Source organism: Mercurialis annua, linkage group LG1-X (assembly GCF_937616625.2).
Source record: "Mercurialis annua linkage group LG1-X, ddMerAnnu1.2, whole genome shotgun sequence".
Classification (NCBI taxonomy): domain Eukaryota; kingdom Viridiplantae; phylum Streptophyta; class Magnoliopsida; order Malpighiales; family Euphorbiaceae; genus Mercurialis; species Mercurialis annua.
Window position 1 is genome coordinate 40,217,712 of NC_065570.1, and position 10,320 is coordinate 40,228,031.

The following is a 10,320-nucleotide window of genomic DNA, read 5'->3' on the forward strand; positions in this document are numbered from 1 at the left end:
GTTTAATCAATTAAATGGATTTTCCCGAGACTTAATGATAGATCAAGGGAGAGTATATACAAGAATTGTGAAAGGATTAGGATCACAGTTGTGGGAATGTGGACCCAGACTAATAAAGAATTTGTTCACCTTGTGGATAATGCTAGACAAGTGGAAAAATTCACTAGTCCATTTTGACAAAGGTCAAATAAGGAGTGAATGTACGGATAAAGAGACCGAAAGACGATATAGCCAGACTTATAAGAAAGGTAGACAAAGGAAAGTAACCAAGAAGGCTAGAACCATTAGTTTGCAATCGAAACAAAGAAGTTCCAGCTTTACAAATCCCATGTACCCGCGATGTGGTAGAAGACACTTGGGTAACCGCCAAGCTAGGACGGATATATGTTTTCGGAATGGAAAGCAAGGTCGTCATGTGAGAGAATGCTCACATTCTGCATAGAAGAATACCACGGGTAACACGAACCAACCGTCTCCGAAAAGACACAATTTATCGCAATGATTTCTGGTTAGGCACAACTAGATGAAGCACATAGTGAAAGTGAGCGTCGTGAAATTCAAACGCGAAAGACTCAATGGTGATCAAACCTCTTGAGCTAGTCTAATACAGACAAGAACATTAAAGACGCAATCTTCGAACGACGTTAGAACTAGACGAATAGAATTACATCTTTTGTACGTAAAGAATGTATATAGATTGCAAACGATAGACCGATAAACGATGAGAATAAGTAGCAATACAAAGTCTAATGTCGAAAGAAACTTACGTAAATCTCGTTTTAGGAAAAGAGAAGTACTTGATCGAAATGAGATGTTTAGAAAAGACACAAATGTGCTTGGATACGAATCATAAAGATATCACATTAACACGGATAGAAATGCATCACTACATCCATATTACATTCATTGGTAGGACATGCATCATTTACATTGCGTATGTCTAGAGAGAAATAGAGAAATGCCATTGCAACTCTTATGATGAGAGAAGTCATCACACCAGTGCACAATTATGACATGATTTGAAATATGAAAAGAAATATGTTTTCAAACGGATGAGTTTTTAAAGGTAAGAAAGCTTATACAATGACTCTGTACATAGAAGCATAGAACAACACTAATCACCTTATTAGGCCTATATAAGAACATGCGTATGTAGTACAACGAGTAAGGTAACGGGAAATGAAACGTATCGAGATTTGAATTGTGAAATCAATAAAGAAGTCTTGTATGTTGAATACAATGACAACGACGCTACTTTACACGTTTGTAAAGTCATCGCGACCACATTTAAGCTAAAGGCATGTGTACCTCTGGAATGAGGAAATTGAACATAGAAGTTAGCTACGTTATGCGATATGAACCCTACGTACGAACAAACTATAGTTCAGAAGATCGAAGAAAGAGAATTGATTCATAATGATTATGAATCAATCATTAAGAAGGTTTATAGTAAATATTGTCGTCATGAAAAATTATTAGATAAGTATTCGAGGTACTTCCACCTAAGAATGGTGTCAGATGAAAAATTGTATGAAGTGAAATGTGAAACCAACAGTTAGTGAATGATTAATCAGAGTATCGCAGCGAAAGCGTGAAGGAAAAGATTGATAAGGAATGGTTAAATGATTGATTAAGTGATATTAGAAGATTATGAAAATTCAAGGACAAATTTTTATAAGGATGGAATAATGTAATAACCTAAATTTTTAACGTATTACGTATAGTGCCACGAGACTTAATCGTGAAGATTAAGATTGAGAATATCGTATTATGATGGGATAATAAGAAATTCGACCAAAACGTGTCTATTAGAATTATCGTAAAATAATAATTTAAGTGGAAAATTATTATGCGATAAATTGGATTTGAGCAGAATTAAAAAGAAAGGAAATAAAATACAATAAATATATTGAAAAGCCAGAGCAAGTATTTTTCACTCCATGGTCTGTGAAATATTATTAATAAGTTATCGTCAAAGTGTCGTAAAATTACGAAATAGTTTCAAAAGTAAGCTCGACGATTAATTAAGGATGCGGGTTAAAGTACAATTTAGCCTTTTGAACTAAAATGGAATTTTACCTAATAATTGTTCAAAACAATTAAAAATCGATTGGAAAAGGATTTCCGAGGAAGTTTGAAAAATTTAAGCACGACGGTTAATCGAGGAACTGAGTAAGTGTAAATTAACCGTTTTGAGCTAAAATAGACTTTTAGCCACTTTGAACCAAAGTGGAATATCTTCCATAAACTTCCTTAAGAAGTTGTTGTCATCATCATCACCATAAGATAGCAAAAGAAATAGAAAACCTCTCATTTCACTCTTACTATGGCCGAACCCTTTTCTAAAGATAGGATCCTAATTTCTTCATCAAACCTTATCATTTTTGATGCAATCAACCATAAATATATTAGGTAAGTGAGGTAAGGTATTGAATTTGTGGTTTCTATGGTTTATTTTAGTGATTTGATGATAGAAAATTCTAGGGTTTATAATTTTATTTGGGGATTTTTGTGTGTTAATGTTATAGTGAGCTTGTGAGCTTGAATGGAGCAACTTTCATGGTGAATTTTGGCTAGAACCCTTCGGCTTTGATCATCAACCTTAAGTGAGGTTCAATTCTTAAATTGGCTATGTGGTGATTGATAAATTGGATGAATGTAATGGTTATGTATTCCGCAATTAGATGTATTGGATGAGGATTGAAAGTTGATGAATTTGTGCTATGAGAATCGTGTTGTGTTGATAAAGATTGAATGAAATTTTGTATGGTGAAGGGCTAAGGGTTTCGGCCCTATGTTAGGTTGATGAAATAAGATGTAGTTGATAGTAAAAGGCATGAATATTAGGTTGCTAGAGCTGAGAATAAGTTAAATGTGATGGAATAAGATTGATTGGAAATTCATAATATTATTCGGCCTATGAAGGGATTTCATGTCTAGATATTTTAATGATAGTAAGTCATGGATTATTAATCTTTGTGATGAATGTTAGTGGCTGAAATGAATAGGTATAGAAAGCGTGTTTGCATTGAGTTTTATGTCTCGACGCGTAGTAAATTACGAATTGAATCGACGCAAACTAGTTTGACGTTTTGCAGGAAAGTTTTTTTGCAAAACATCCATATTGGCAGGGCAATATCTTCAGTTGTATAACTCCAAATTAAGTTTTATTTTTTGGTACTTAAACTTAAGGATGTTATCTACGATTTTTTGAGTTTAAGTTGCTGAATCGGCCTCTAAAATGTTCATATGAAGCTGGACATTGTGTAAACTGCCCTGCATTCTTAGAACCGCCCAAATGATTAACTTCCGGGCAATTTCCGACACCTTCAGGTGCTAATCTTAGTCTGAGACCTAAGCAACAATTGTAGACGACGTTCAAAACCTTAAGAATGTAAATTTATTAGAGCTGGGACTATTTTAGATAAGAGTTTTGATAGCTGAAGTAAGCTACAAAACAGCTTTTAATCGAAAAGTTGTAAATAGAGTTGTTATTAATTCGTGTTACTATCGTAATTGCGTAGAACCGAGGAGGCGACTATCGACGAGGCTCAGAATTTATGAATCAAGATTAATTCTTTGCTTGGTTAAAGTATATGGATAGCAAGTGGTGAGTATACTTTAAATTACTCGTCAATATTCATAGAGGCGCGTATTTTAATATGATGAGCTTTATGAATATAAAAATGATTGAATTATATTTGATTCGTATATCAATTGTAAGTTTGAAAAATAGTATATATATGTTTGAAAAATATACTACGATATATGCTTCAAAAATAATTATTTACGTTATTTGATAATAACATTTTTCAATGAATAAAGAACGTAAATGCTTAAGATACCGGGGATGGGTAAAGCAATACGAAATGAAATCAAATATTGAATGATACACAAGTATCGACAATATACGAGTAAGGAAATGTAGTACATTCCAATAAGTACTATTAAGGATAATCAATACCCTATATGTGCGTGTGTTGTAAATCTATGATTAGATTGTATTATGCATGTCATGATCCATACAGGATCAAGAAAACAGAAAGTAAAGAACATAATGATTAAAATACGAGATACGAAAAATTGTACTACTGTACATTAATAATAAAGATCTGAGATACGAGGCTAAACTCAGTAAAACTATCCCGGGACCTATATCTCACTCATTCTCGATAGAAGTCATCGAGACTCATATAATAAGAAATTAAAACATAAAACATATCGAGAATTATCAAGAGACAAATAATGATAAAGAACGACATCAACAATATGAAACAAATCTTCCTATTAGACGTGAATAGGAGCAATGAAATCATCAATTGGATTCAGAGGACATGCAGTACCAGAATTCAAAGACGGACACGAGGTTGAACTCGGTGGAATCATCTGTAAGGAGTTAAACTCGGCGGGACTATCCCGGGGCTCGCATCAAATAGTACGAACGTAAGAAATTGTACGAGTTTAACTCGGTGACATTATCCCGGGACTGTACCATATGGTTATGGTTAAACTCAGTTGAATTATACCGGGACAAAACCATAAGGAATGAGTTAAAGCGACTTGTCAGAAGAGCATATCGATATGGATGTATTAGGTAAATACGATCCAAAGTTTAAAATTTCCGTCGAAAACCGAAGAAACCAGAAAAGAATGAAATCAAAACCATAATAAGAAAACAAAAGATGTCTACTACGATATGACATATATATAGTTTATGAAAGGAATATACTATAAAAAGTATATAAGATCATTGAAACGTATATAAAACGATGAAGTGGGTAATGAATATATAAAGTATGATTTGAGAAAAGCAATATTTTCTACATAAAGCGATTTTCAAACGTTTTCGCCTTTTATGTTTTATTGGTTGTAATTTGGTGCACTCACTCAGTTGTATATTGACCTCGTTTTTCCTCCCATTTTACAGGATAAGTAAGCTATAATTTGACGAGTCAAGCTTCCGAAGTTTTAATTCTCGTAAGTCATTTGTACGAGGCATGAAAGAAGACTTTCATTCTAGCAGCCCGTAGTAGTCTATATGTTTTTACTAAATATTTGTATAAATGCATTTTAACCCTGATATTTATTGTAAATGTCGTCACATGTATTTTGATATACGAAGTACTCTTTATGAAGCACGATAAATGTATAAGTATTTCAGGCTTGCTACGGGTTTCAGAACTACCATTCCCATTCCCTAGCGCCGGTCTCGGCTCATAAATTTGGGCCGTGACAGAAGCATCACAATACACTTTTAACCACAAAATGCCTGATGGCAAAGCTAAACATGTGCAGTAGTCAAAATCTCTTTAAGCATGTGAAAACTCGTCTCCTACTTGTTAGTCCACTTGAACTTAACACTCTTCTATGTCAGTTTTGTTAACGGTGCATATACGCGGTAGAAATTCTGCATGAAACGACGATAGTAGCCGGCTAACCCAAAAATACTTTTGATCTCACTGAATGACTCGGCCTTTGGTAATCCATAACTGCCTCAATCTTCTTCCAATCAACCTTTATCCTATCGATTGACACAGTGTGTCCTAGAAAGGTAACCTGATCCAACCGAAACTCACACTTGGACAACTTGGCATAGAACTGGTGCTCTCGCAATGTCTATAGCATAGTCCTCAAATAGTAAGAATGCTACTCCTCAACGCGAGAGTGAATAAAAATGTCATTAATTATGAACACGATAACAAATAGATACATAAACGGCTTGAAAACCCGATTCATCATATCCATAAACGCTACTGGTGCATTAGTAAACCAAAACGACATAACCGGAAACTCAAAATGTCCATAACGCATTTGGAAAGCAGTCTTAGGGACATCGACATCCCGAATCAAAGTTGATGATACCCGAATCTGAAGTCAATCTTAGAGAAACACTTCGTACCCTGCAACTGGTCAAAGAAATCATCAAAATGAGGAATAGGACATCTGTTCTTGATAATAACCTTATTCAACTACATGTAGTAAATACACAGCCGGAAGGAACCATCATTCTTCTTGACAAACTAACAGGAGCACTCCATGGAGAAGTACTCGGTTTGATGAAACCATTATCCATCAACTCCTGTAATTGTTCCTTCAACTCTTTAAGCTCGCTATGAGCCATCCGATACGAACATATCGGGCATATCAAAATAGGAGCTGTTCCAGGAACAAAATCAATAGAGAACTCGATGTCACGATCAGGTGGTAATCCAGGTAACTCCTCTGGGAAAACATCAGTGAACTTATTCACTATCGGAACATTGCTCATGCTACCAACATCGGCATCCACATCATGAACCAATCTCTCGACAATCCATAGAAGTATAATGGCGTGACTGCCAATCCATCCTTAAGATGACATCAAAAGAAAGAACGTCAAGTACAATCACATCCGCACATAAATTCCTACCATGAATAACCACAGAAGACGACAAATACACAACGTCTAACCACAACACTATCACACAAAGGCGTAGATACAGATAAATACTCAATCAATCTAGATGGTGTTATACCTAACTTATTAGCAAAACTCGAAGATACAAAAGAATGGGTTGCACTCGCATCAAATAAGACCAAAGAATCTACGAAGGATATCGAAATAGTACCTTGCACTACGGCATTTGATGAACGAGCATCCTATGGAGTCAAAGAAGAAACTCTGGCTTGCCCATGACCCTGCTGTTGCGGTGTCTAAACAGTACTATAACTACTAGCACCACGACCACCGTTGCCTCGGCCACCAAAAACCACGTCCTCCTGAACCATGGCCCCGCTGGCCACCAAAAGAATCGGAAGATTGAGAATACCTTATTGAAGGAGAAAACGCAGGCCTCTCTTGCTGAAATGATGGCTGAGCAACACTGGTTGAAGACATCTACTGCCCAGATGACGGACACTCTCTGGAAAAATGACTCAGTTGGCCACATGCGTAACAACTACCCGGTAACACCAAGCACACTCCAAAGTGTCTGCGTCTGCAGTTATGACAAAACAGAATACTAGAAGCTCCACTATTACATCATCCACAACCACAGCTACTACCATTATGACCAGAACTATGCAAGTCTCGCTGATACCCTTTCCGATCATTTCCTTTCTTGCTCTTCAACTGAGAAGATCTTGATTGATAGCTGCTGCTACCACTCTGTTGTCCAGCACTAGGAACAACACTGCCAATCTTTTTAGTCTTAGAAATCTCTCTAAATTGTAGTAGAGAACTCTCCAGGCATCTAGCATTGTCAATCACACTTGTGAATTCTTGATGAGTACTAGTCAGGAGCCTAAAAAACTTAGAGCCTAAACCCCTCACATACCGGTCGTTCACTCTCATCTGATCAGTCTCATATCTGGAGCAAAACGACTCAAATGGACATAGTTAGTCGTCTACTCTTGCACGGATAGCCTACCCCTAGTGAGCGTCACCAACCTGTCTCTGAGACTCTCAGTAACAGAGAATGGCAAGAAGAAATTCCTAAATCTCGGCATAAAATCAGCCCAAGTAGTTGTAACCATAACTGGTCGGATATCTCAGCAAAACCAGTCCTTAGCCGGACCTCTCAAAGACATCTCCACTAGCATGATAGTCTGACATTCGGTAGCTTGCAAATGTTAACCATTCTGCTCAACCTCCTCGAGAAAATCTAATGTGTCGCCACTGCCGTCAAAATCAATTGGCTTCAGCCTCATGTAAGCCAAAACCAGATCTTTATATGTGGATACAACACTACCAACAGCACCACCACAGCCTGTTGTACCTGTTGCTGAACAAGATTCCCTAACATAGTATACTGATTCAACATAGCGACCTGACCCGCTTGCAGTTGCGCCTGATTATTCTACAGTGTAGCAATCCCAGGCATGAACATAGTGAACTCGAAGGGATCCAAAGGCGGTTGTGGTACACCTAGTGCTGGAAACACCTGCACCACCGCTCCCTCTACCTCTTCCTCAACCTCTACCAGTCTGACCTCTGCCATCTTGAACCCCAGGTTCATTCTGGTTAACCTCGATCGACATAGCGTCATTAGTGTCAGCATTTGATTAAGCCGCAACACGAGCAAGAGTATTCATTCTTAAGAATGGAACAACAAACCTCAAAACACATAAATCGAGCATCACCCAAAGTAATCATATATAAGGCACAATAGCCAACATAAAACACCCAAGTGTAAACAATTATCATATCAAAGTAAAGCATCAATTAAATATAAGACCGACGCACAACATTCCTATAGGTGAAGGCATAAAGTTTTAATAAAATAAAAAGATGACATTTCAAAAGACAAGACTTGAATCTTAATTCCACAGTAGATCTTATGACACAACAACACTTAACATGCCATAAGCAATAAACACATAACATGCATAAAAGGCCTTGGTTTTCATAACCAAAGCTCTGATACCAACTTTGTCATGACCAAATTTTGAAAATCGTGACCACCGCTAGGGTATGGGTATGGTTGTACCAAAACTCGTAGCTAGCATCACAGATAATAACACAATGCAATTAAACCTGCATAAAACCAATTCTTGGGGGGCAACCGAGACTCTAAGCTAGGCTAGCAGTTTATGGATATTAAACTCTGTAGATCATTAGACTTTACTCAAATTATAGAAAGATCAATAAAAAAAGTTTTGTTACAAAATGATCATTGAACTATACTTTTTACTACAAAAATGTTTATGTTGCTACAAAAACAACACTAAACTTTTCTCCAATTACAAAAATGTCACTAGATAATACCTCTTATTACAAAAAGGTCACTGAACTATGTTCCTTTTTGTAAATTTGGCTTGCCACGTAAGCAAAAATGTTGCGTTTTTGCTTAAAATGCAACGTTTTAGATGGATGAACCCCTTTGTAATAGAAGTTATAGTTCAATGACCATTTTGTAACAAAAGTTTTTTTAGTGACCTTTCTGTAATTTGAGGAAAGCTTAGTGATCTACAGAGTTTAATATCCAGCAGTTTATATACACAATTATGTAACCAAATGCTTGGCTCAAACCCGATACTCCAACGGCATGCCAATATAAAAATAACTGAATCCAAAGTATAACATGCCAACAACGTAACAAAACAGTCGGACCAATCCGACAAACCAAAGTATAAATAAACCATAAAAATAAACTAGTTCTATTACGGTCTAAGAGTGTAAAACGATAGACTAGTTTAAATAAAACAAAAGAATCTTCAAAGGATAAAATATATTGGAGATCGACCAATATCCTTTAATACTAATATATATCGCATTATTGAAACAGTATTGAAATGAAACCCAAAGTAAACGAGAACAAATCCTCATCAATCCCAATGTAAGCCAAACCAAAGTACTTGTGGGTGCACACAGTCTCGATAATGCCTATTGAGTAGCTCGTTCCAATCCAGTTCCATAATAATTAAAAACAAATTCGAAAATATTTATATACTAAAATACATAAGTTACTTAATAAAGCGGTAAATAGCACTACAAACTCACTGCCTGTGAAACAATGTGATAATCCTGGCAAGTAAACTAACCCTGCGTGGACTCTGAAGCACGAGTAGATGACAAGTTTAAAAACAAGGCACATGTTAAAATTGATACAACTCCTAAGTCTAAGAATACCAGATACCACATATGACTAGTATCTTAAACCACAAGCCAAAATACAAGCCAAGGAAAATACCATAGCATAACATTCAAACATACTGAAATCAAAACAAACAAGCAAATCTTAGTTGAGTTCCATTTGAAATCATAATTTGGAAAGATAAAATAACTTAGTTCAACTCTTTTAAAAACCAAGTAAATATCCCAAGGTAGTGGGTTAGTCGAGTTAATCAAAACAAGCTAACCTCACATGTTGAGTGATCCAAGTCTAACCCGACCCAAAGATACCAAAGTAATATCCAAAGTTCAAATCCGAAATCTCTAAACCAAAACAATATTCATTTGAAAACATTGAACTTAGCATAGCTTAACAAAAACGATTCACTTATATGGCAAGCTTAAAACTAGACACAAATGGCCAAATCACCCAAAGCAGACACATGTGTGCCAAAACACTTATATGGCAACCTAAGTTACAAACAAAACTTGATCAAATAAGTCTTATAAAGTTTAGAGACTAAACTGTACTTTAGCCAATTAGGGACTAAACTGTACTTTAGCCAAATTGATACCCGAAATCAAATTAATTACTTTTGCTATAATTAAAACAAAGTATAAAATTACTAACCCAAAAACTTACTTAATTAAGTTATAAAAATATTCAAGGGCTAAATTGTAATTTAGCCAATTTGATATTCAAAATCAAATTTAATACTCACTCTTAG